Raw genomic sequence first — 26,749 nt, 5'->3', positions numbered from 1 at the left:
TGTCGGGATTCTATGTCTATGTTCTATACCTGGCACAAAGGAAGATTCTTGTGGACGTTGGAGATCACTCATCTCAGCTCCAGGACATCACTGTAGGAGTTCCTTAGGGTAGTTTTCAAGGCCCAGCCATCTTCAGCTGTTTCATCAATGACCCTTCCTTCCATCACAAGGTCAAAAGTGGGAATGTTCACTGATAACTGCACAATGGTCAGCACCATTTGTGACTCCTCAGATGTTGAAGCAGTCCAAATGCAGCAAGACCTGGACAGTATCCAGGCATGGGCTGATGAGAGGCAAGTAACATTTGCTTCACACAAGTGCCAGGCAATTACCATCTACAAGAAGAGAGGAGCTATCCACTGCATCGTGTCATTCAATGCTACTATCATCGCTAAATTCCCACTATCAACACCTGGGGGTTACCATTGTCCAGACACAGCTGTACTCGCCATCAGAGGTGGACTTACAATTTTGCAGGCCTGATACTCTCCCTTTTCGCAGAGCCCCCCCCCCGCCGTGTCACGACCCGCTCTCTGGTGACATGGCACCCCACCCCAAATGACATCAAGCCCTGCCCCAAATGACACCAAACCTGGTGCCCAATGAGGTCAATGCCCTTCTGACCCTGCCCACCCTTTGCTCACACAATGCATGCCATTAAAATACAAAAAAAAAAGGCGACACGGTGGCGCAGTGGTTAGCACTGCTGCCTCACGCCGCCGAGGATCCGGGTTTGACCCCGGGTCACTGTCCGTGTGGAGTTTGCACATTCTCCCCGTGTCTGCATAGGTCTCGTCCCCACAACCCAAAGATATGCAAGGTTAGGTGGATTTTCCATGCTAAATTGTCCCTTAATTGAAATAAACAAACAAAAAAATACAAAGCCCACTGCTGGTGTGTTGGTGGCTCACTGGCTGCTTGGCTGCTCATGTTGGCTATCCAGCCTCTGCTCTCGTTCTCGCCAGTCAAGTTGCCCAGCCCTCCTCATTCTCAGCCCTGGCCTCTGGTCGAGTTGCCCCATTGCCCCTGAAAACCATGCTGCGCTTGCCTGGCCCTCGCACCTCCCAACTGCTCACATCTCTCACTCGGCTCGGGTCTCAGGGCCTCGAGCCTCGATGACCACGTAGGCTCCTGGTTGGCTAGCTGCTGCTGGCTTGCCCTCTGCTCTCACTGCCCAGTCCAAATAGTGCCCAGCCCTGCCCTCTCAGCTCTGCCTGGCTGACCTCTGGCCCTCTTTTGATGCTCCCGGATTCCCTGAGACATAATGTCGGTGCTTGTCTGGCCTCCTTCACAGTTCCCAACTGCTGCTCTGCTCTCGCTCGTGTGGGCGAGTTTCAACCCCCGACTCTGCTGCTGCTGGCTATCTGGCCTAGTGGCCTCTGTTCTTTTTAGTGAGTTATCCACTCTCTTCAGTCCTGGCCTGGTGGTCAAGTGTACCCTGCTGCTCCCCTCAATAGCCATCGGCCAGCATCTCCTCCTCGTCTCGCTAAAGGCTGTGCAGGCCCGCACCCCGATGTTAGGCCTCAGGCTGCCCGCTGGAACAAATGCCAGAACGTTGGCTGCTTTGCAACTTTATTCAATGAAAGTTCAGAACCACACCAATTCAGGAGATCCGTGAACTGCTCTGGGTCTCCACCATCTCTCAACATCTGGCAAACTGTTTTACTGCTCTAAAGGGGAGTCCACCAATCAGAGTCCGATGTTGTTCTGTATTGTCTGCTGATAGGCTCATTCTTGAGCCTATGCCTGTCAGCAAATTTAGAGCTACCAAGGTTCACCTATCAGTATGCCCCCCCTCCCCACCCCCACATTGGCCAGGGCCCTGCGTTGCACCGCTGTGTGTTTGATTGAAGGTCCACCTGCTAGCCATATAAATACTGTGGTTAAAGGTGAGGAATCCTACAGCAAGTAACTTACCCCCTGACTTCCCAAAGTCTGTCCACAATCTATAAGGCACAAGTCAGGAAAGTAATGGAATACTCTCCACTTGCCTGGATGAGTGCAGCTCTAACAACACTGAAGAAACTCGACACGACCCAGGAGAAAGCACCGCTTGATTGGCACCTCTACCACAAACATTCACTCCCTCCACCACTGACGAACAGTGGCAGCTGTGTGTATCATCTATAAGTTGCACTGTGGGAACTCACCAAGGCCCTTTAGACAGCATCTTCCAACCCCACAACCACGACCATCTAGAAAGACAAGAGCAGCAGACACATGGGAACCCCACCACTGAGAGGTTCCCCTCCAAGTCACACACCAATTACTCCCAATTTGAATTTGAAATAGGTGGGTGATTGTCATTTTTCTACCTCCCTGTTTACATTTAAAAATGTATGCAAGCTGCAGTCTTGAGTCCTGCTTGTTATCCATGCATTCCAATTTCCAATGCCATATCCTAAGTTTATGGAACATAGGAAATAGGACCAAGAGTAGGCCATTTGACCCACCAAACCTGTCATGTATCTGCATGTAAACGCTCATCTTTACTCCAATATTCTCTTCAGTTAATTAATTAATTAAATGTGAAATTACAAAAATATCAGTTCAAAGGCTTTTGAGCGACAGGATTCCAATTGACAAAGGTTATGCGATATGGTAACAGGTGGATGTTTCAGCAATTTGTTCTCAAGTGGCAAATTCTGAATTGTTTGTGGAAATATTTGGTTCTTCCCTCCCAAAAAAATGGATACACATTGAAGAAAACAGATATGTTTAGCAGTGTGGCCTCATTATTATAAGATCTTAGTGCCAAGCAATCAGTATTTTCCAATATTTGACTACTTAGTGACATAGAACATAGAACATAGAACATAGAAAATACAGCACAGAACAGGCCCTTCGGCCCACGATGTTGTGCCGAACCTTTGTCCTAGATTAATCATAGATTATCATTGAATTTACAGTGCAGAAGGAGGCCATTCGGCCCCTTGAGTCTGCACCAGCTCTTGGAAAGAGCACCCTACCCAAACTCAACACCTCCACCCACCACCAAGGGCAATTTGGACATCAAGGGCAATTTATCATTGGCCAATTCACCTAACCCGCACATCTTTGGACTGTGGGAGGAAACCGGAGCACCCGGAGGAAACCCACGCAGACACGGGGAGGACGTGCAGACTCCGCACAGACAATGACCCAAGCTGGAATCGAACTTGGGACCATGGATCTGTGAAGCAATTGTGCTATCCACAATGCTACCGTGCTGCCCTTAAGAACAAATAAATCTACACTATATCATTTTCCCGTAATCCATGTACCTATCCAACAGCTGCTTGAAGGTCCCTAATGTTTCCGACTCAACTACTTCCACAGGCAGTGCATTCCATGCCCCCACTACTCTCTGGGTAAAGAACCTACCTCTGATATCCCTCCTATATCTTCCACCTTTCACCTTAAATTTATGTCCCCTTGTAATGGTGTGTTCCATAAAGAATAAACAGGTATTTTTAACATTGTCTATAAACCAGTGAATAGGAAAAAACCATATGTTCATATGACAGATGAAGTTCAGACAGATGAAGTTCAATGCAGAGAAGTGTGAGGTGATTCATTTTGACAGAAAGAATGTGGCGAGACAGTACAAAACAGAGGGAGAAACTCTAAAGGAGGTGCAGGAACAAAGGGACCTCGGTGTATATGTACATGTCATTGAAGGTGGCAGGGCCTGTTGAGAGAGAAATTAATAAAGTACATGGTATCCTAGGTTTTATTAATAGAGGCATTGAGTACAAGAGTAAGGAGATGATGTTGAACTTGTATAAGATACTAGTTAGGCCTCATCTGGAGCACTGCATCCAGTTCTGGGCACGATACTTGAGGAAGGATGTGATGGCATTGGAAAGAGTCCAGAGGAGATCCGCAAGAATGACAGTAGCAATGAGGATAGATTGGAGACGATGGGTCTGTTGTACTTGAAGTAAAGAAGGCTGAGATCAGACTTGATAGATGTATTCACGATTCTGTAGGGTATAGACAGGGTGATCGAGAGGGCACAGATTCAAAATAATGTGCAAAAGGAGTAAAAGTGATGCAAGGATAAAGTATTTCACCCAGAGGATGGTTGGAGTCAGGAGCAAAATTCCTGAGAGGATGGTTCGATCGAGGTATTCGAATGGGAATTGATTTGCTATCTGAAAAGAACGAATGTGCAAAGTTATGGGGACAAGGCTAGGGAGTGGGACTAGAGAGAATGCTCTTTGAGAGAGTCCATACAGCCTTGATGGGACGAATGGCCTCCTGCACTGACAGGATCTGTGATTCATTGTGTTACAAACAGTTCAGGAGAGCTTGAATGGTTCTCCTCCTTGACCTCTCGTTTGACCACCACTGGTTTTAAAAGAAAATACACTTGCTAACTCGGTGAGTGTTAAATTGTTTACATGCTGTAATAAAAGAACCAATCAGATATGTTTTTGGAAGTTTAATGTAGAAAGAGGTTGATTTTATTATACTTAAATCAATCTGAGTAGAGTCAGAGAAGCATAGAATCCCTACAGTGCAGAAGGAGGCCATTCAGCCCATCGCGTCTACACCAACCCTCTGAGAGAGCACCCTAAATTAATAAAATACCATTCGACATCCGCCAATACACACACTTGAATTTTGCACGTGCACAATCATAGGGACTAGGGGGTGTTCTCCACCCCTTCATTTTGTTTTGATGTTTTGAGTTTCCTTTGAGATTCTGTTTGCTTTGATGCCGTACCCTTTCAAGGAACTGCATTTTAATTTATCCCATAGCTTGTTGATTTAGTTTATTTGGTTAACCAAAAGAAGCACAAACATATTTGAGAATGGGGAAGCATAGGTTGACCAAATTTGAGTCCATAATAAGTAAAAACAAATATACAGTCTGTATGTTGGTGACTCAGTTGGCTTCAGACTTTACTTCAGTGGTCCCAATTCCTCCGAGTTCAAGGTGTATCCGGCTGATTTGGATTTTCTACAGTGAAGACAGATGCCAATCTGATCAATTCATCTCCTATTTCCTTATTTTACATTATAGATTCACCAGACACTGTCTCTAGGAGACCAGCGCTCAGCGAACTTATTCTTCCTTTTTAAATACCTGTAGAAACTCTATTTGTTTTTATATTTCTAGTTAGTTTTCTCTTGTACTCTAATTTCTCCCTCCTTATTATTCTCTATGTAATCTACTGAGCTGCCACTCATCTTGTAGAATTGTATGTATTTTCATTTCAATTTGATACTACCTTTAACTTCTTTAGTTAGCCGCTGATGGTACCTCCTCCTCTTAGACTCTTTCTTTCTCACTGGACTGTTTCTTTTCTGAGTATTCTGAAATATCTCCTCAAAATGCCTGCCACTACATATGGACTGACCTACCCCTAACCTGATGTCCCTGTTCACTTTACCAGCTGTCTTCAAGCTCTCATAATGCATTTTGGAAGGTCTAATTCAGGTAGGGAATATACAGTGAATGGTAGAACCCTCAAGAATATTGACAGTCAGAGAGATCTAGCTGTATAGGTCCACAGGTCACTGAAAGGGCAACACAGGTGGAGAAAATAGTCAAGAAGGCATACGGCATGCATGCCTTCATTGGCCGGGGCATGGAGTATAAAAATTGGCAAGTCATGTTGCAGCTGTATAGAACCTTAGTTAGGCCTTGGAGTATAGTGTTCAATTCTGGTTGCCACACTACCAGAAGGATGTGGAGGCTTTAGAGAGGGTGCAGAAGAGATTTGCTAGGATGTTGCCTGGTATGGAGGGCATTAGCTATGAGGAGAGGTTGAATAAACATGGTTTGTTCTCACTGGAACGACGGAGGTTGAGGGGTGACCTGATAGAGGTCTACAAAATTATCAGGGGCATAGACAGAGTGGATAGTCAGAGGCTTTTTTCCCGGGTAGATGGGTCAATTAAGAGGGGCAAAGTTTAGAGGAGATGGACGAGGCAAGTTTTTTACACAGAGGGTAATGGGTGCCTGGAACTCGCTGCCGGAGGAGATGATGGAAGCAGGGACGATAGTGATGTTTAAGGGGCGTCTTGACAAATACATAAATAGGATGGGAATAGAGGGATACGGACCCCGGAAGTGTGGAAGATTTTAGTTTAGACGGGCAGCATGGTCAGCACAGGTTTGGAGGGCCAAAGGGCCTGTTCCTGTGCTGTGATTTTCTTGGTTCTTTGTTCTTAATTGCCCTTATTTATGTTTAAAACACTAGTCTTTGATCCATTCTTCTCTCCCTTTGCTGGTTTGTGTTAGTGAGGTGACCACTGTGCTCGTTGTAAGTTTGAAACTGATTTGGATCTTGAAATCTGGCAAGAAAAACAACAGAACATCCAGAAGATTATGCACCACTTCATTCTTTTAGAGCTCTTCAAAACAATACATTTGTTGCACTTAATATTTTAAATAGGTGGTAATCCTAAAACTGTTGTATTGCTGATTCTATAGTAACAGCAGCAAAAAAGCTCTTTTCATGAAAACAAATGAAAAGTGAAATCATCTGTTTTATTGAATGGTTTATTTTGCTGAGGTCATTAAACAGTCTTCTATCAAGCTGTTGACTAAGTCCATACCAGTGAAGGATGAGCATCATTTAACACGCTGATGAAAATGATCTTCTATCATGCACGTCGATTAGTAAAATGTACAACAGTGCGGCTGGGGGATGTGGTGACAGATTGCTACACTGAAAATATGAAACTGGGTGAAGGTGTATTGTTTGTCAGAGTTCCAACATCTTTTGCACTGTTCTGTTGATTTCCTAGACAAATTTCAAGATGCAAATCGGTTTCACACTTACAATTTGGGTACACATCCAGCAAAGTTTCAAACAGAATACCCTCCACTTGAACACCAACTTCACTTCCATTTTAATAAAACAACACATTCATGCAATGAATAATACGCAAGCTGTGCATTACAATTGTAAACTAACAGGTCTTCTAATTGATTCAGACTTGTCAAATTGAAGTGAATTAAGCAGGGCTGTTGATCTAGTTTCTCCTAATCGTAGCTCGTTCAGAGAATGAAATTGGTGATTACTTGAAGTTTTTGGATGCTGTGCATCAGTCAGCAAGACACAACGGGCAGAATTTTTCGAATTCCATGGCATCAAGGGTGGTCGTTTTGATGGGAGGTTCCAGTGGATATATGTCATATTTCTTTTTTCGACCAATAAACGTGCAGAGTCTTAGTGATATCCTTAAAGTGGTAGTGTCTTGGTGAAAAATAATTTGACAAACTTCTTTATCACTTGTTTACAAACATGGTGCAATCATGTTGAAATACAGCTTCACAGCATTTGCTTCTGACATCGTTATTCTTAAAACCGTGAGCAATTATTTGGATGTTCTCCTCCTCAACCAAACGTGTTTGCTCCTTTCAAGCGTTTGACATTGTCTATGCAGGGGACCATTGTGATTTTCAATGTTCCAGCCGAGTACATGGAACAAATTAAACAACCTTGGGGGTGAATTTCTGTGGGGCTTCATGTTCCTGTCCAGTGTCATTCTGAAGAGGTCACAAGAGACCAGAATTAAAGAGCCTCTTTTTAACTTCATGGTGTCCTGGGAGCTGGAATTGGTGACGTTGGCACGCAGGGAGCATAGAATCAAGTGCAACCTGACTGTCTGTGCTTTTGAACCCAATCAGTTCAGGAACATTATTATTTCTGGTGTTCTCTGACAATTAGCTTGATCACTTGTGATGACGACCCACATGAGTCGATGTCAACTCCAGTATTTAAAGACCCATTGCAAGCATTAAATTTGATGGATTTTGGAGACATGAGGAGAACACAAGGAAGTGACAGGATGGAGTGCAAATTCAGAATCTACGCCTCAATTTAGGAATACCTCCCTGGATGTGACGCTGGGGACTGTGAGAGCCTGCAGGGGGATACTATTTCCTACTAATTTACGGGATGTGGGCGTCACTGGTTAGGCCAGCATTTATTGCCCATCCCCAGTTGCCCTTCAGAAGGTGGTGATGAGTTACCTTCTTGAACCGCTGTAGTCCTTGAGGTGTAGGTACGCCCACTATGCTGTTCATAGAATTTACAGTGCAGAAGGAGGCCATTCGGCTCATCGAGTCTGCACCGGCTCTTAGAAAGAGCACCCACCGAAGGTCCACACCTCCACCCTATCCCCATAACCCAGTAACCCCACCCAACACTATGGACAATTTATCATGGCCAATCCACCTAACCCGCACACCTTTGGACTGTGGGAGGAAACCGGAGCACCCGGAGGAAATCCACGCACACACGGGGAGGATGTGCAGACTCCGCACAGACAGTGACCCAAGCCGGAATCGAACCTGGGACCCTGGACCTGTGAAGCAATTGTGCTATTCAGTATGCTACCGTGCTGCCCACAGAGCCCGTGCTCTGTTGGGGAGAGAGTTCCATGATGCTGCCCCAGCAATAGTAAAGGAGCGGCGATATATTTCCACATCAAGGTGGCGAGTAACGTGGAGGGGAACGTCCAGATGGTGGGGTTCCCAGGGATCTGTTGCTCTTGTCCTTCTAGATGATAGTGGTCATGGGGTTGGAAGGTGTCTAAAGAACTTTGGTGAGTTACTGCAGTGCATCTTGTAGATGGTACACATGGCTGCCACTGTTCTTCGGTGGTGGAGGAGTTGAATGTTTGTGGAAGGAGGAGCAATCAAGTGGGCTGCTTTGTCCTGGAAAGTGTCAAGCCTCTTGAGTGTTGTTGGAGCTGCACTTATCCAGGCAAGTGGAGACTATTCCATTGCACTCCTGACTTGTGCCCTGTAGATGGTGGACAGGCTTTGGGGGTCAGGGAGTGAGATACTCGCCGTAACATTCCTAGTCTTTGACCTGCTCTGGTAGCCACAGTATTAATGTGGCTGATCCAGTTCAGTTTCTGTGGTGCAATGCCACTTGATTCGATGTCAAATGTGGTTTAATGATCCAAGTGGAGCAGTAGAGGTAAGTACAGTTACATTCACTGACATCCTGATGTGTGTCACCCTAATCCCCATGCTCTGCCTTCTCAAACCTACTCTAACTCATCATTCCTCACACCAACTTACTTTGCACCATCTTTCTCCATCTGTGTGCTTCCTCACATCCCCATTGTCTATCCATCACCCACCCTCATCTTTATGAAATGTATGTCTCTCCCTCACCATCAGACGTAATAAGTGCTTTTCATCTACCCGTTTAACTCTGTCCTTTTCCAACTCAACAAAGAACAAAGAACAAAGATAAGTACAGCACAGGAACAGGCCCTTCGTCCCTCCAAGCCCGTGCCAACCATGCTGCCCGACTAAACTACAATCTTCTACACTTCCTGGGTCCGTATCCCTCTATTCCTATCCTATTCATGTATTTGTCAAGATGTCCCTTAAATGTCCCTATCGTCCCTGCTTCCACCACCTCCTCCGGTAGAGGTTTCCAGGCACCCACTACCCTCTGTGTAAAAAACTTGCCTCATACTTCTACTCTAAACCTTGCCCCTCTCACCTTAAACCGATGCCCCTGTAGCGCACAAAGACTCACGAGAGACGAATAGAGATGAAGTCGATGAGGCTTTATTAAGCGTGACTTGTTCCCCGCAGTTCAGTAACAGACTGGCCTGCGGGGGAGAACTCCTGGTTCTTATACTCCGCCTTCAGGGCGGAGCTAGAGGTCAACAGCCAACCAGGACCCGGGATCTGTCAGCCAATGACATCACGGCTTCACAGTCCCATATGACCCCTAATGCATACTACCACATTCACCCCTTGTTAAAAATTAACCCGGCGGGGTGGTGCTTCGCATGGTGGTAGGGGTTTACAAGGCTGGTCCTGGGAGGAAAAACTTTTGCATGTCATCACAGTATGTATAGGGTTTTTTTTTTTTTGTTTTGAACTAATTACAGTATTCGTAAGAGGGAAAAAGTGAAAAAAATTCTCGTTAAAGTCCACAACATTCTGGTGTTACACCGATGCCACAAGTCGGTCGGGCGGTCTGGTCGTCCTTGTCGATCACCTCAGCCCCGGTGGTGGTGGTGCTTGTTCCAGTGTTGTCGTCTCCGGGAGCTTTATGGTTTCTGCTTCAGCTTCACCTCTGGTCGGACCTGGGAGGAGGACCGATCCTCCCGGGAAGGGGGCGGTCGCGGGGTGCGCCGGTGGCAGGGAGGGGGTGATTGGTGTCGGGGGGGTGTGCGTGTTGCCGGCGGGCGCCAGATCTCGCAGGGAGACCGTGTCCTGTCGGCCGTCGGGGTACTCCACGTAGGCGTACTGCGGGTTCGCGTGGAGGAGGTGAACCCTCTCGACAAACGGGTCCGACTTGTGCGCCCGCACATGTTTCCGGAGCAAGATGGGTCCTGGGGCCGCCAGCCAGGTCGGCAGCGCCGTTCCAGAGGAGGACTTCCTGGGGAAGACAAGGAGGCGCTCATGAGGCGTTTGGTTAGTAGTGGTACACAGTAGCGACCGGATGGAGTGGAGGGCGTCCGGGAGGACCTCCTGCCACCGTGAAACTGGGAGATCCCTGGACCATAGGGCCAGTAGGACGGTCTTCCAGACCGTGCCGTTCTGCCTCTCTACTTGCCCGTTCCCCCGGGGGTTGTAGCTGGTCGTCCTGCTCGAGGCTATACCCTTGCTGAGCAGGAACTGGCGCAGCTCGTCACTCATGAAGGAGGACCCCCTGTCGCTATGGACATATGCGGGGCAACTGAACAGTGTGAATATGGTGTTAAGGGCTTTAATGACTGTGGCCGCTGTCATGTCAGGGCAGGGGATGGCGAAGGGGAAACGGGAGTACTCGTCCACCATGTTCAGGAAGTATGAGTTGCGGTCGGTGGAGGGGAGGGGCCCTTTGAAATCCAGACTGAGGCGTTCAAAGGGACGGGAGGCCTTGATCAGGTGCGCACTATCCGGCCTGAAAAAATGCGGTTTGCACTCTGCGCAGATGTGGCAGTTCCTTGTGACTGTACGGACCTCCTCCACGGAGTAGGGGAGGTTGCGGGACTTTATAAAATGGTAGAACCGAGTGACCCCCGGGTGGCAGAGGTCCTCGTGGAGGGTTTGGAGACGGTTAATTTGTGCGTTGGCACATGTGCCGCGGGATAGGGCATCGGACGGCTCGTTCAGCTTTCCGGGACGGTACAAGATCTCATAGTTGAAGGTGGAGAGCTCGATCCTCCACCTTAAGATCTTGTCATTTTTAATTTTGCCCCGCTGTGCATTATCGAACATGAAAGCTACCGACCGTTGGTCAGTGAGGAGAGTGAATCTCCTGCCGGCCAGGTAATGCCTCCAATGTCGCACAGCTTCCACTATGGCTTGGGCTTCCTTTTCCACTGAGGAGTGGCGGATTTCTGAAGCGTGGAGGGTTCGGGAGAAAAAGGCCACGGGTCTGCCCGCTTGGTTAAGGGTGGCCGCTAGAGCTACATCGGAGGCGTCGCTCTCGACCTGGAAGGGGAGGGACTCGTCGATGGCGCGCATCGTGGCCTTTGCGATATCCGCTTTGATGCGGCTAAAGGCCTGGCAAGCCTCTGTCGACAGAGGGAAGGTCGTGGTCTGTATTAGGGGGCGGGCCTTGTCTGCGTACTGGGGGACCCACTGGGCGTAATATGAAAAGAACCCCAGGCAGCGTTTTAGGGCTTTTGAGCAGTGAGGGAGGGGAAATTCCATGAGGGGGCGCATACGTTCGGGGTCGGGGCCTATTATCCCATTGCGCACTACATATCCCAAGATGGCTAGCCGGTTTGTGCTAAAAACGCACTTGTCCTCGTTGTATGTGAGGTTCAAGGCTTTAGCGGTCTGGAGGAATTTTTGGAGGTTGGCGTCGTGGTCCTGCTGATCGTGGCCGCAGATGGTTACGTTGTCGAGATACGGGAACGTGGCCTGCAACCCGTGTTGATCAACCATTCGGTCCATCTCTCGTTAGAAGACCGAGACCCCGTTTGTGACGCCAAATGGGACCCTTAGGAAGTGGTATAATCGCCCGTCTGCCTCGAAGGCTGTGTACTTGCGGTCACTTGGGCGGATGGGGAGCTGATGGTAGGCGGACTTGAGGTCCACGGTGGAGAAGACCTTATATTGGGCAATCCGATTGACCATGTCGGATATGCTAGCTGTGTGTACCTGTTGATGGTCTGGCTATAGTCTATGACCATCCTTTGTTTCTCCCCTGTCTTTACTACTACCACCTGTGCTCTCCAGGGACTATTGCTGGCCTGGATTATGCCTTCCTTCAGTAGCCGCTGGACTTCGGACCGAATGAATGTCCGGTCCTGGGTGCTGTACCGTCTGCTCCTAGTGGCGACGGGTTTGCAATCCGGGGCGAGGTTTGCAAACAAGGATGGGGGCTCAACCTTGAGGGTTACGAGGCCGCAGATAGTGAGTGGGGGTATTGGGCCGCCGAATTGGAAGGTTAGGCTTTGCAGATTGCACTGGAAGTCTAATCCCAGTAATGTGGGCGCGCAGAGTTGGGGAAGGACGTAGAGCCTGTCGTTTTTAAACTCCCTCCCTTGCACCGTTAGGGTCACTATGCAGAAGCCTTTGATCTGGAGTGGGATCCTGCAGCTAGGGAAATCTTTTGCGCACTGGGACGGATGGTCAAAAAACAGCGTCTTACCGTGTCGGGGTGGATGAAGCTTTCTGTGCTCCCGGAGTCGACCATGCATGGTGTCTCGTGCCCGTTGATCAGCACCGTTGTTGTCGTCGTCTGGAGCGTCCGGGGCCGTGCTTGGTCCAGCGTCATTGAGGCCAGACGTGGTCGTAGTGCTTCAGCGCCTTCCTCGAACCCCGTGGAGCCGTCGATGCTGGGGTCCATTGTTGCCGTCCAAGATGGCAGCGGGGGTGAACAAAATGGCCGCCCCCATGCATCGCACATGGCAGGGGGTCACAAGATGGCGGTGGGGGTGGACAGAATGGCCGCCCCCATGCGTCGCACAAGTCTGGGGGTCCCAAGATGGCGGCGCCCCTCCTCCCCTCGTGGTGGCCGGGACCCAAAATGGCGGCGCCTGCGGGTCGCACATGGGGCGCTGGGGGGGTTGGGGAGCGTTAGAAACGCGCAGGACTCCTTGTTCTCCGGGGACAGCGGTGGCCGGGACCCAAAATGGTTGCGCCTGCGGGTCGTACATGGGGCGCTGGGGGGGTTGGGGAGCGTTAGAAACGCGCAGGACTCCTTGTTCTCCGGGGACAGCGGCGACCTCCCGGGACCGGCACACAGCCGCGAAATGGCCCTTTTTCCCGCAGCTCTTGCAAATCGCTGCGTGGGCCGGGCAGCGCTGCCGGGGGTGTTTCGCCTGGCCGCAGAAATAGCAGCGGGCTCCCCCGGGACGACTTGGCGTCTGAACCGCGCAAGCCTGTGGGATGGGGGGGGGGTTTGTCGCGACGGGGGTCCACGGAGCCCAAGGGGCTGCCGCGCGGTCGGGGCCGTACGCGCGGGCGTTTCGCGCGGCCACATCTAGTGAGGCTGCAAGGGCCCGTGCCTCTGAGAGTCCTAGCGACTCTTTTTCTAAAAGTCTTTGGCGGATTTGGGGAGAGTTCATACCAGCCACAAATGCATCGCGAATTAACATGTCCGTGTGTTCAATCGCGTTTACCGGCGGGCAGCTGCAGGCCCGTCCCAAAATTAGCAGCGCGGCATAGAATTCGTCTAGCGATTCTCCGGGACTTTGCCGTTTCATTGCGAGTTGGTAGTGTGCGTAGATCTGGTTCACTGGGCGAACATAGATGCTTTTTAGTGCTGCGAACGCCGTCTGGAAATCCTCTGCGTCTTCTATGAGAGGGAAAATATCCGGGCTTACCCTCGAGTGCAGGACCTGTAATTTCTGGTCTTCTGTGATCCGGGGGCCGTTCGGAGGTATGCTTCGAAACAAGTCTGCCAGTGTTTGAAAACTGCTGCTGAGTTCACTGCATGGGGGCTGATCCTCAGGCATTCCGGGATGATCCTGAGCTCCATAGTCCTTTAAGCACGCTTAATAAATTGTAGCGCACAAAGACTCACGAGAGACGAATAGAGATTAAGTCGATGAGGCTTTATTAAGCGTGACTTGTTCCCCGCAGTTCAGTAACAGACTGGCCTGTGGGGGAGAACTCCTGGTTCTTATACTCCGCCTTCAGGGCGGAGCTAGAGGTCAACAGCCAACCAGGACCCAGGATCTGTCAGCCAATGACATCACGGCTTCACAGTCCCACATGACCCCTAATGCATACTACCACAGCCCCCTAGTAATTGACCCCTCTACCCCGGAGAAAAGCCTCTGACTATCCATTCTGTCTATGCCCCTCATAATTTTGTAGACCTCTATCAGGTCGCCCCTCAACCTCCTTCGTTCCAGTGAGAACGAACCGAGTTTATTCAACCGCTCCTCATAGCTAATGCCCTCCATACCAGGCAACATTCTGGTAAATCTCTTCTGCACCCTCTCTAAAGCCTCCACATCCTTCTGGTAGTGCAGCAACCAGAATTGAACACTATACTCCAAGTGTGGCCTAACTAAGGTTCGATACAGCTGCAACATGACTTGGCAATTCTTATACTCAATGCCCCGGCCAATGAAGGCAAGCATGCCGTATGCCTTCTTGACTACCTTCTCCACCTGTGTTGCCCCTTTCAGTGACCTGTGGACCTGTACTCCTAGATCTCTCTGACTCTCAATACTCTTGAGCGTTCTACCATTCACTGTATATGCCCTACCTGCATTAGACCTTCCAAAATGCATTACCTCACATTTGTCCGGATTAAACTCCATCTGCCATCTCTCCGCCCAAGTCTCCAAACAATCTAAATCCTGCTGTATCCTCTGACAGTCCTCATCGCTATCCGCAATTCCACCAACCTTTGTGTCGTCTGCAAACTTGCTAATCAGACCAGTTACATTTTCCTCCAAATCATTTATATATACTACAAACAGCAAAGGTCCCAGCACTGAGCCCTGTGGAACACCACTGGTCACAGCCCTCCAATTAGAAAAGCATCCTTCCATTGCTACTCTCTGCCTTCTATGACCTAGCCAGTTCTGTATCCACCTTGCCAGCTCACCCCTGATCCCGTGTGACTTCACCTTTTGTACTAGTCTACCATGAGGGACCTTGTCAAAGGCCTTACTGAAGTCCATATAGACAACATCCACTGCCCTACCTGCATCAATCATCTTTGTGACCTCCTCAAAAAACTCTATCAAGTTAGTGAGACACGACCTCCCCTTCACAAAACCATGCTGCCTCTCACTAATACGTCCATTTGCTTCCAAATGGGAGTAGATCCTGTCTCAAAGAATTCTCTCCAGTAATTTCCCTACCACTGAAGTAAGGCTCACCGGCCTGTAGTTCCCTGGATTATCCTTGCTACCCTTCTTAAACAGAGGAACAACATTGGCTATTCTCCAGTCCTCCGGGACATCACCTGAAGACAGTGAGGATCCAAAGACTTCTGTCAAGGCCTCAGCAATTTCCTCTCCAGCCTCCTTCAGTATCCTGGGGTATATCCCATCAGGCCCTGGGGATTTATCTACCTTAATATTTTTTAAGACACCCAACACCTCGTGTCTTTTTGGATCTCAATGTGACCCAGGCTATCTACACACCCTTCTCCAGACTCAACATCTACCAATTCCTTCTCTTTGGTGAATACTGATGCAAAGTATTCATTTAGTACCTCGCCCATTTCCTCTGGCTCCACACGTAGATTCCCTTGCCTATCCTTCAGTGGGCCAACCCTTTCCCTGGCTACCCTCTTGCTTTTTATGTATGTGTAAAAAGCCTTGGGATTTTCCTTAACCCTATTTGCCAATGACTTTTCATGACCCCTTCTAGCCCTCCTGACTCCTTGCTTAAGTTCCTCCCTACTTTCCTTATATTCCACACAGGCTTCGTCTGTTCCCAGCCTTTTAGCCCTGACAAATGCCTCCTTTTTCTTTTTGACGAGGCCTACAATATCTCTCGTTATCCAAGGTTCCCGAAAATTGCCGTATTTATCCTTCTTCTTCACAGGAACATGCCGGTCCTGAATTCCTTTCAACTGCCACTTGAAAGCCTCCCACATGTCAGATGTTGATTTGCCCTCAAACATCCGCCCCCAATCTATGTTCTTCAGTTCCCACCTAATATTGTTATAATTAGCCTTCCCCCAATTTAGCACATTCATCCGAGGACCACTCTTATCCTTGTCCACCAGCACTTTAAAACTTACTGAATTGTGGTCACTGTTCCAGAAATGCTCCCCTACTGAAACTTCTACCACCTGGCCGGGCTCATTCCCCAATACCAGGTCCAGTACCGCCCCTTCCCTAGTTGGACTGTCTACATATTGTTTTAAGAAGCCCTCCTGGATGCTCCTTACAAACTCCGCCCCGTCTAAGCCCCTGGCACTAAGTGAGTCCTAGTCAATATTGGGGAAGTTGAAGTCTCCCATCACCACAACCCTGTTGTTTTTACTCTTTTCCAAAATCTGTCTACCTATCTGCTCCTCTATCTCCCGCTGGCTGTTGGGAGGCCTGTAGTAAACCCCCAACATTGTGACTGCACCCTTCTTATTCCTGATCTCTACCCATATAGCCTCACTGCCCTCTGAGGTGTCCTCCCGCAGTACAGCTGTGATATTCTCCCTAACCAGTAGCGCAACTCCGCCACCCCTTTTACATCCCCCTCTATCCCGCCTGAAACATCTAAATTCTGGAACGTTTAGCTGCCAATCCTGCCCTTCCCTCAACCAGGCCTCTGTAATGGCAACAACATCATAGTTCCAAGTACTAATCCAAGCTCTAAGTTCATCTGCCTTACCCGTAATACTTCTTGCATTAAAACATATGCACTTCAGGCCACCAGCCCCGCTGTGTTCAGCAACTTCTCCCTGTCTGCTCTGCCTCAGAGGCCCACTGTCCCTATTCCCTAGTTCTCCCTCAATGCTCTCACCTTCTGACCTATTGCTCCCGTGCCCACCCCCCCGCCATACTAGTTTAAACTCTTCCGTGTGACACTAGCAAACCTCGCGGCCAGGATATTTATGCCTCTCCAGTTTAGATGCAACCCGTCCTTCTTATAGAGGTCACACCTGCCCCGGAAGAGCTCCCAGTGGTCTAGATAACGGAAACCCTCCCTCCTACACTAGCTGTTTAGCCACGTGTTTAGCTGCTCTATCTTCCTATTTCTAGCCTCACTGGCACGTGGCACAGGGAGTAATCCCGAGATTACAACCCTAGAGGTCCTGTCTTTTAACTTTCTGCCTAGCTCCCTGAACTCCTGCTGCAGGACCTCATGCCCCTTCCTGCCTATGTCGTTAGTACCATATGTACAACGACCTCTACCTGTTTGCCCTCGTCAGAGTACAGATCACAAAGCGAACCAGTTCATTGCCAGAGGGAAGAGTGGGTGGGCTATGAGAGTGAGGGTGGAAGAAAACAAGGAAGCGAGAACTACTCCTCTTCTCACTTGTTGCTCCACAACCCCCACCCCTCCCCCGACATTGCCACCCCCCCTCCCCCAAGTCAGTACCCTACATAGTGCTTCATGTAGCAATGACAGTCTTCCCCACACAGGAGTAGGTGGAGAAGGATTCTAAATCCCAGTGGACATTGGCCAACTGTATCTCAGCGGCTAGGGCAGGAATCTGAGCATCCTGCCTGGACGTTAGCTGAAGATCCACAAGGATTGCACCTAAATGCCAGGAAGTGGAAAGCTTTGTAGTTCCACAATGACATGCACAGGGGTTGCAATACAATGTTATAATGTTAAGCTTCCGTTTAATTTAAAACCATGTAAATATTATTTGATTCCACGAGTCCCCTATGTTGCCCATCTTTGGTTGCCCACTGGCAAGTGGCCTTTTCAGTTATAATGCATGGTAAGACAAGAATTGGTGCTGAGCACTCGGGAACTGTGAAAGTCGTGCTTAGTTGGTTCCGATTATTGAAGGAAATGGTGTGCGGATGGAAGTGTTTTTTTTCATATGGCTGTCAAATGGGTGGATTGATTGAATCCAGATGAACCTGTCAATAATAAGAGCATCCTGGCAGCAATGTGGTCACCATTAATGCCGTACCTGCATCACACTCTGTCTCCTTCTCCTTGGAGTGGTCTGAAGAGAATCTATGTCCTGCATCTTGTTCCTCCTGCTGGTCCAAACACATCTGCTGTGCCAGGTAAAGTACACCATGACCATTCCAGAGATCCTAGATGGTGCATGCTTGAGGGCACCTCCAGGTCTGTCCTGTCACCTGAAACACATCTTCAGGTTGTCACTCTCTTGTTCATTGATGCACCAGATTGTCATATGGCTTTCCATTGCATCGTACCCGGGTCACTTTGGTTGAGCTGTTTATTGGTGTTGGCAGTCATGTTTCAATGTGGGTATTCCGTGTCTCCAAGCAGCCAGTCGATAAGTTTCAATGTGTGAAGAGATCAAGGGGGGTGGACTGAGGAAGGGTAAAAGCATAACGGCAGCTGCTTAGAAAACATACACGCATCTCCATAGAAATCTCTTGATTGCACACCGACTGCACATAGATGGAATGGAAACCCTTGCAGTTGATGAATACTCCAGAGTGATCTGGGGGTGCCTTAATTTGCACATGGACCTATAGAACCATAGGAAAGTTACAGCACAAAGCAGCCATTCAGCCCATCTTGTCTATGCCAACCCGAGAGCACCCAGGTACCCTTTCTAATCCCACCTTCCTGCACCCAGTCCATAGCCCTGTGGCTTACAGCACTTAAGGTGCAGGTCCAGGTACTTTTTAAAAAGAGTTTAAGGTCTCTGCCTCCACCATCAATCACGACAATCAACAATTCGGGGCAGCACGGTAGCACAAGTGATTAGCACTGTGGCTTCACAGCGCCAGGGTCCCAGGTTCGATTCCCCGCTGGGTCACTGTCTGTGCGGAGTTTGCACGTTCTCCCCGTGTCCGCGTGGGTTTCCTCCGGGTGCTCCGGTTTCCTCCCACAGTCCAAAGACGTGCAGGTTAGGTGGATTGGCCATGCTAAATTACCCGTAGTGTCCATAAGGGTTGGGAGGGGTTATTGGGTGGAAGTGAGGGATTAATGTGGGTCGGTGCAGACTCGATGGGCCGAATGGCCTCCTTCTGCACTGTATGTTCTATGTATGTAATGGTTTCATGGTCATCATTAGACTTTTAATTTTTTTTATTGGATTCAAATTTCACCATCTGCAGTGGCGGGATTTGAACCTGGATCCCCAGAGCATGACTCTGGGTCTATGGTTTACTAGTCCAGTGAGACTACCACTATGCCACCACCTCCCCTGTATCTAGTGAGGATTGGAAAATCATCCTTAGAACATCTGCAATCTCATCCCTGACCTTATTCAGCAGCCTCAGAAACAATCCATCTGGCCCTGGTGAATGATCAATTTTCACGAATTCCACTCTCAAAGTACTTCCTCTCTCTTTATGATTATCCCTTTCAATATCTTACAGTGTTCTTCCTGGGCTACGATACCTGCATCATCCCTTTCCTTTGTAAAAACAGAGACAAAATATTCATTTAAAAACTTTCCCATGGCCTCTGCATATACACACAAGTTCCCCATTTCATCTCTGATAGGTCCCACATTTTCCTTAACTAACATTTTACCATTAATAGATTGGTAAAACATCTTTGGGTTTTCTTTAACTTTACTTGCAAATCTTTTTTCATGCCCTCTCTTTGGTTTCCTTTTTTGCTTATCCTTGCACTTCCTATACTCGTCTAGACTAACTCAGTGCTTAGTTCTTTGTGCCTATTGTATACTTTTTCTGTTTGATCTTCCTCTGCATTCCTCTAGACAATCAGGCAATCAGGGAGGCCTAAATTTGACTGCACCACTCCTATATTTGGAGGGGACAGGTCCATTTGTCCATTGCCTTTTAGTGCTTCCCACTGGTTTTCCATCGATTTAACCTGTAGCAGCGCTGTCTATCCGTCTCAGTCAAGTCCCTTCTCATTTATCTCTATCCTTTTCCATGGTAACACTAAATCTAACTGAATTGTGATCACTGTCCCCGATAGTGGGCAACTATCACTTCACCCACTTGCCCTTCTTCGTTCCCCAAGACAAGGGGCGCGATTCCAGGGGCTGGCGTGAATCTCGCCCCCGCCGTGTCCCGAATTTTCCACCACCAGAGAATTGGCGGGGGCGGGAATCACGCCGCGCCGGTCGGCGGGCTCCGCCCGGCAATTCTCTGGCCCGCGATGGGCCGAAGTCCCGCCGCTGTCAACCCTCGCCAGCCGGCGTGGATTGAACCACCTACCTTACCGGCAGGGGCAGACGGCGCGGGCGGGCTCCGGGGTCCTGGGGGGTGCCCCCACGGTGGCCTGGCCCGCGATCGGGGCCCACCGATCCGCGGGCGGGCCTGTGCCATGGGGGCACTCTTTTTCTTCCACCTTCGCCACGGTCTCCACTATGGCGGAGGCGGAAGAGACCCCCTCCACTGCGCCAAAGGCCTTTCCCGCCAGCCGGCGGAGCGGAAATCATTTCTGCGCGGGCCTAGCCCCTCAAGGTGAGGGCTTGGCCCTTAAAGGCGCGGAGAATTCCGCACCTTTGGGGCGGCCCGACACCGGAGTGGTTCCCGCCACTCCATTACGCCGGATTTCCCCGCCCCGCCGGGTACGGGAGAATCCCGGCCAAGGTCTAGAATTGCATCTCCTCTTGTTGGGTTTGTCATTAATTGGTTAAAAGCATTTTCCTGGACTCGCTGCATGAATTTTTCTCCCTCAGTTCCCCTTAGATTGTTTGAATCGCAGTCGATATTCGAATAGTTAAAGTCTCCTACTATTATTGCCCTCTTGTTCTTCGAGGGAGAAATTTGCCTACATGTTTGTTCTTCTATCTCCCTTTCACTATTTGGGAGTGTGTCGTATATTCCCAGTAGTGTGACTGATGCACGATCAATGACCACTGAAGCGAGGTTGTAGTCCAACTGAAGGCTTTAATAAGCTAGATGTTTCCCCCAGCAACTCAGGTACAGAAAGAAGGCTGCTGGGGCGGCATGGGCTCTTATACCCCGCCTTGCAGGGCGGAGCTACTATACAGCTTGACCAATAGGAAACATACAATATCTACCAATGGTGTTCCAGCATTACCAGGTACCGTAATACCTCTACACAGACTACCACATTCACCCCCTGCTAAAAAAGAGTCCGGTGGGGGTGGTGGCTTGATATTACAACATGGTAACGTGGTAGAAATTATAGTTATGGAGGTACCGTAATACCTCCGTACAGCATTTTGTAACTATTTACAGATTCACAATTAACTATATACACTTTAAAATGAAGCAATCAGTCGATCGGGGGCCCTGGTCGTCCTCTGTGATCGTCGGAGCTTTGGTGGCGACGCCGGTGGAGGCTCCGGGAACGTGGCCTCGATCTCTGTGGCAGCTTACCCCTTTTATTTGACATGTTTTCTAGACTGGCCTCAAGAAAACTGTACATAACAAGTGGTGAGAATATGCAAATCTGCACACTGTGAAAATGATAAAAGTAATACAGCCCCCTAGACAGCGCTGGTGGGGAAAACGGTTGACCTGGGAAGGGAGCGTCTGCGGGGTGCGTCAGTGGGTGGGGGGGCCTAGACGGGGCCGGCGGTAGGACCGATCCTCCTGTAAGGTGCCCCGGTGGGAGGGAGGGTGGGACTGGTGGCTGGGGTGTGCGTGGGGATCCGGCGGGCGCCAGGTCCCGTAGGGAGACCGTATCTTGTCGGCCGTCGGGGTACGCCACATAGGCGTACTGGGGGTTAGTGTGGAGAAGATGGACAGCCAGGTCGGGAACGAGGTCCCAGAGGAGGTCTTCCTGGGGAAGACAAGGAGACATTCGTGAGGTGTCAGGTTGGTTGTGGTACAAAGCAATGACCGGATGGAGTGGAAGGCATCCGGGAGGACTTCCTGCCAGCGGGAGACTGGGAGATTCCTGGACCGTAGGGCCAGTAGGACGGTCTTCCAGACCGTTCCATTCTCCCTCTCTACCTGCCCGTTACCCCGGGTGTTGTAACTGGTCGTCCTGCTCGAGGCGATGCTCTTGCTGAGCAGGAATTGACGCAGTTCGTCGCTCATAAAGGCGGATCCCCTATCACTGTGTATGTAAGCGGGGAGCCCGAACAGCGTAACGATGCTATGGAGGGCCTTGGTGATGGGTGGTTGCGGTCATGTCGGGGCAGGGGATGGCGAATGGGAACCGGGAGTACTCATCAATCACGTTCAGGAAGTACGTGTTGCGGTCGGTGGAGGGGAGGGGGCCTTTGAAGTCCATACTGAGGCGTTCAAAGGGACGGGAATCATAGAATTTACAGTGCAGAAGGAGGCCATTCAGCCCATCGAGTCTGCACCAGCTCTTGGAAAGAGCACCCTACCCAAGGTCAACACCACCACCCTATCCCCATAACCCAGTAACCCCACCCAACACTAAGACGCCTTTATCAGGTGCGCATTCTCTGGCCGGTAGAAGTGCGGTTTGCACTCCGCGCAGATTTGGCAGTCCCTGGTGGCTGTCCTGACCTCGATGGAGTCGGGCAGGTTGCGGGTCTTGATAAAGTGGAAAAAGCGAGTGACCCCCGGGTAGCAGAGGTCCTCGTGGAGGGCTCGGAGGCGGTCTGAATAAAGATTGTAGACTTCCAGTTAACACAAATACTTTATTCAGTGGGTTTGTTCTGTTTCCAGAGCTTAACTATATATAATACAGTCAAAAGGTATGACCAGTGACGCTAAGGTAAGCTGCCTATGCTGAGCTGTCTCTGTGTGCTGCTGCTCACTAGCCCTGTGCTTCTGAAAGAGGCGGATCCTCCCTTGGGCTGGACCCTTTATAGCCGTCTCTGATGCTGCCCTCTAGTGTTGCTGTGGCTGTTACATCTGTGCTGCAGTCCCTGGTGTATGTGCAGATGTATGTACAGATGGACAGATCACTACATCCCCCTCCCTTTTATTTGACATGTTTTCTAGACTGGCCTCAAGAAAACTGTACATAACAAGTGGTGAGAATATGCAAATCTGCACACTGTGAAAATGATAAAAGTAATACAGAAACAATTAACTGTGTTGTGAGTCCATCGTGAGAAATGTCCATATTTGTCTTGTGCATGTGTTGAAGTATCGTCACAAATCTAGCCGGTCGGGTGCCTTACTGCTTCTGCTGGAGCGTCTTAACAGTGGTGGTAGGGATGATGGTTTGATGTCATCAAGAGTACTGTCTGGCGTTGTGTGGCGAGGAACGTCCTGTGGGCAAATGGACTCGGTCAAGTCCAGTGTGGGAAACACTGGCGTTATAGGTCGAATCTCTAATAGATCCCGGCGGTTACGGCAAAAAAGTACTCCCACAGACAATTTGACAATGTAGGACCGCGGTGCCTCCTGCCTGATCACCGTGGCTGACTCAGACCATCCGCCTTCTGGGTCCCTGATTCTGATGGTGTCACCTATTGTCAGGGGCTTGAGTGGGATCGCATGTTGATCGTAGTATAGTTTTTGTTTGGAGCATAGTGCCCGTTATCGAGAACCGGTGCATTGCCGGGGTCTCGGAATTGCTTTGCCGGTAGGGTAGTCCGGATGTCTCTGCCGAACAGCATTTGCGCTGACGGCAGTCCTGCGCTCAATGGGGTTGCTCGGTACGATAACCGAGCTAGGTTGATGTTAGAACGTGACTCGGCTGCCTTGCTGATGAGTCGTTTAATGATGTGGACACCTTTTTCCTCTGTTCCATTTGATTACGGGTAGGGATTCTGTGTGGCACCATTGTCTGACCTCGACTTTTTCCTGTGTTTGTGCTATTGATTCTGTATGTCATCGTTCGCGAAAGCTGTTTTGCTAATTTATTCTGGAGCAGATGTGAATTCATGAGATTCTTTGTCATGCCATGGCATGTTTGCAGTCTTGTCATTGTTTCGCAGTGTGCTGTGGCATTGTCCTTCACGTACAGAGTTGTACCATGTTGTACAGGTCGTTGTTTCATTGTTGTTGTTTCTGTCATTCCTGCCTTGGTTGTTTTCGTTGGCGTTCTTGTTGTTTTTGTTGCGCTTGTTGATTCTGTTTTCGTTGTTTTGCTTTTATTCTTGTTCTTTTTCTTGTTGTGCTTGTTGTCTCTGGGATGCTTCTTGTTGCTTTTGTCGTTCTTGTTGCGCTGCAAGTTATTTTTGTTGTTGCTGTTGTCCTTGTTCTGCTGTGCTTCTTGCGGTTTTTATTGTTCTTGTTGCGCTCAATGAGTGTGCCATGTGGATGATTTGAGTCATTGTCACAGTTATTGGTGTCAGTGTCCTTTGTGGTATCTGCTGCATTGAGCATGTCTTCTTGAGAATTGTGAGAATGATCTGATGTTGCATTGATGTTGGTGACATCAGTCATTTGTGGTGGATTCGATTCCTTTTCTTTGCTTACTTGGTACTCCTCTTCTAGAGTCATTTCTGGTTCACTTGAATCAGCATTGATTTCTAGGTGCTCCTCTTTTGGAGTCATTTCAGGCTCATTTGAATCATCTGTGATATCCTTGTGCTCCTCTTCTGGAGTCAAAATCTTCAAGATTTCTATTGACGTGGTCTCTCTGGACTCTTGGGTGGCCGTCCTCTGATTATTGAGTGCTTCTGTGCAGACGAGCTGAGATATATCAGTCTCGCTGTGATCCTGCACATCCTGTATGGGAATTGTGATTTCTTCGTCACTTGTCTCACATACAGTGGGTAGACATTCAGTGTCTTCTTCTGGTGGCTCAAATAAGCTTGATAGATCTTCATGGTCTTGTACATGCATGGCGTTCGCTATGGAGTGTTTGCTTGCTTCCATTTTTGAGTCTGTCACCAAGCTGTCTGTGGAGGCTTGCATCACTCTCTTTATGGAGGCTTGTGTTGCTCTCTTTGTGGAGTCCTTCATCGCTCTCTCTGTGGAGTTTGTCATCGCTCTCTCTCTGGAGTTTGTCATCGCTCTCTTTGTGGAGTCGTGCAGTGTTCGCGCTGTAGAGTCGATCTGTGCTCTCTCAGTGGAGTCGTTCTGTGCTCTCTGTGTGGCATCGTCTTTGCCTTGGGTATTGCTGTCATCCAATGTATCGAGATCTGCCATGGCACCGTGGTATTGGATTCATTTACCATGAGAAGAGTCGTATTGAGCTTTGCAACCGTGTTGCTGATGCTGTGATCTGCATATCCGAATAACTCAGCTATGTCTGAGTAGTATTGAGTGTATTGTTCGATAGACAAATCATCGCTTTTTGTTTCGGAGTTGTGATCGTTCTCTTCATGTTCAATGAACAAATCATCTTCTTGTGTGGAGGCTGGGACCCTTCGTGGTGCGTGGACCACTCTCTGTTTCTTGGCGTCAGGCCGCAGCATAATCCTGCACTCACAAGTCGGGATGTCATATATGCTGGGCTGAAGATTCCCCAATCCGAAGAACTCATCGTCGGGGTCTTCACGGTACAACACCTCTAGTTGCGGTTCAGATTTGGTAGTGGGGTAGCCATCACCCAAGATGAAATCTTCGTCTGAGTCATAGTCTACAAGGACCACATCATCTTCTAGGGCGGTGCTAACTGCTTGTTCCAGGGTATTGTGACAGTTATTTTCAACTGCTGATGTAAGTTTGGGCATTGTTCTGTCTTTTGAGGCAAGAAAATTGGGTTTTGCAGCTTTAAATTTCTTTTTGTTCATTTTCGTGCATTTCACTTTTAAGTGGGTGTGGCCCTGGTCCTCTGACGTCATGACGCTCGTGACATCATGCGTAGGACTCGATTGCCCATGCGCACACCGAGTTTCCTGTACTGTGCGCTCTTTTCGCAACTGAGCATGTGCGGCTCCTTTCCCAAGATGGCTGCCGCTCAGAACCTCCGTCTTCCTCCGATTCAACCCTGCCTCCGTCTCGTGGTGAGTGTTCGTGCCATTTTTACCTATTTTCTTTTCTAACTGATGATTCTGTGTTTGTAGAGACTCAAAGTACTGATTTTGTTTTTGTTCATAAGCAAGGCATTTTTGTTTAGCGATTTCTAGAGTTAGATACTTATTTTGTGAAAGTTCTTCCCTCAAATTTTTAACAGATAGTCCTGAAATTAATTGATGCATTAGCACAGTGTCTCTGAAATCAGCATAATCACACCCTTGTGGTATTAACTTGAGATTTGTAATAAAATCAGAGATGGGCCCTCCGTTTCTCTAACAAGAGTTAAATCTTTCCAGCATCTCACCAGCCTGACTGTTACAGCGTTCATCAAATTTTTTGAGTTTAAAGTCTACTTTGGTGTTGTCCTCACCTTCTAAGTAATTAAAGCAATTATAGATTTCTCTAGCTTTATGCCCTCCCGTTGAGAGTAGTAGGGCTATTTTTGTTGCGTCAGAGGCAGTGCTTAAATCATTAGCTGTGAAAAATATTTGGAACAGCTGTTCAAACATTTTCCAGTTATAACTTAAATTACCGGTTGTTTCCAGCTGCCATGGAGTTCCAACAAGTTCCATCGAATCAGTTAGTCGTCGAGGATCCACTTGCTGCGAAGTCTTCCACATTCAAATATCTGGTTTTGGTTTTTCTTCTCTTGCTGGTGTCTAGCTAGCTTTCTGAAATCACTCCGGGTACCATATGTTATTCTCTAAGTCTGAATAAAGATTGTAGACTTCCAGTTAACACAAATACTTTATTCAGTGGGTTTGTTCTGTTTCTAGAGCCTAACTAGATATAATACAGTCAAGAGGTATGACCAGTGAAGCTAAGGTAAACTGCCTATGCTGAGCTGTCCCGGTCTGCTGCTGCTCACTAGCCCTGTGCTTCTGAAAGAGGCGGATCCTTCCTTGGGCTGGACCCTTTATACCTGTCTCAGATGCTGCCCTCTAATGATGCTGTGGCTGTTACATCT

General features: G+C 48.8%; 1 protein-coding gene across 3 annotated transcripts in view; it reads left to right on the top strand.

The window, feature by feature from the left end:
* eva1c (eva-1 homolog C (C. elegans)) overlaps positions 1–26,749 on the top strand; it is a 174,723-nt gene that overhangs the window by 127,301 nt on the left and 20,673 nt on the right. The window lies entirely within an intron of this gene.

This window comes from Scyliorhinus torazame, chromosome 8 (assembly GCF_047496885.1).
Source record: "Scyliorhinus torazame isolate Kashiwa2021f chromosome 8, sScyTor2.1, whole genome shotgun sequence".
In the NCBI taxonomy this organism is placed as follows: Eukaryota; Metazoa; Chordata; class Chondrichthyes; order Carcharhiniformes; family Scyliorhinidae; genus Scyliorhinus; species Scyliorhinus torazame.
The sequence above is the reverse complement of the archived record's forward strand: the minus strand, read 5'-3'. Positions and strand labels throughout refer to the sequence as shown.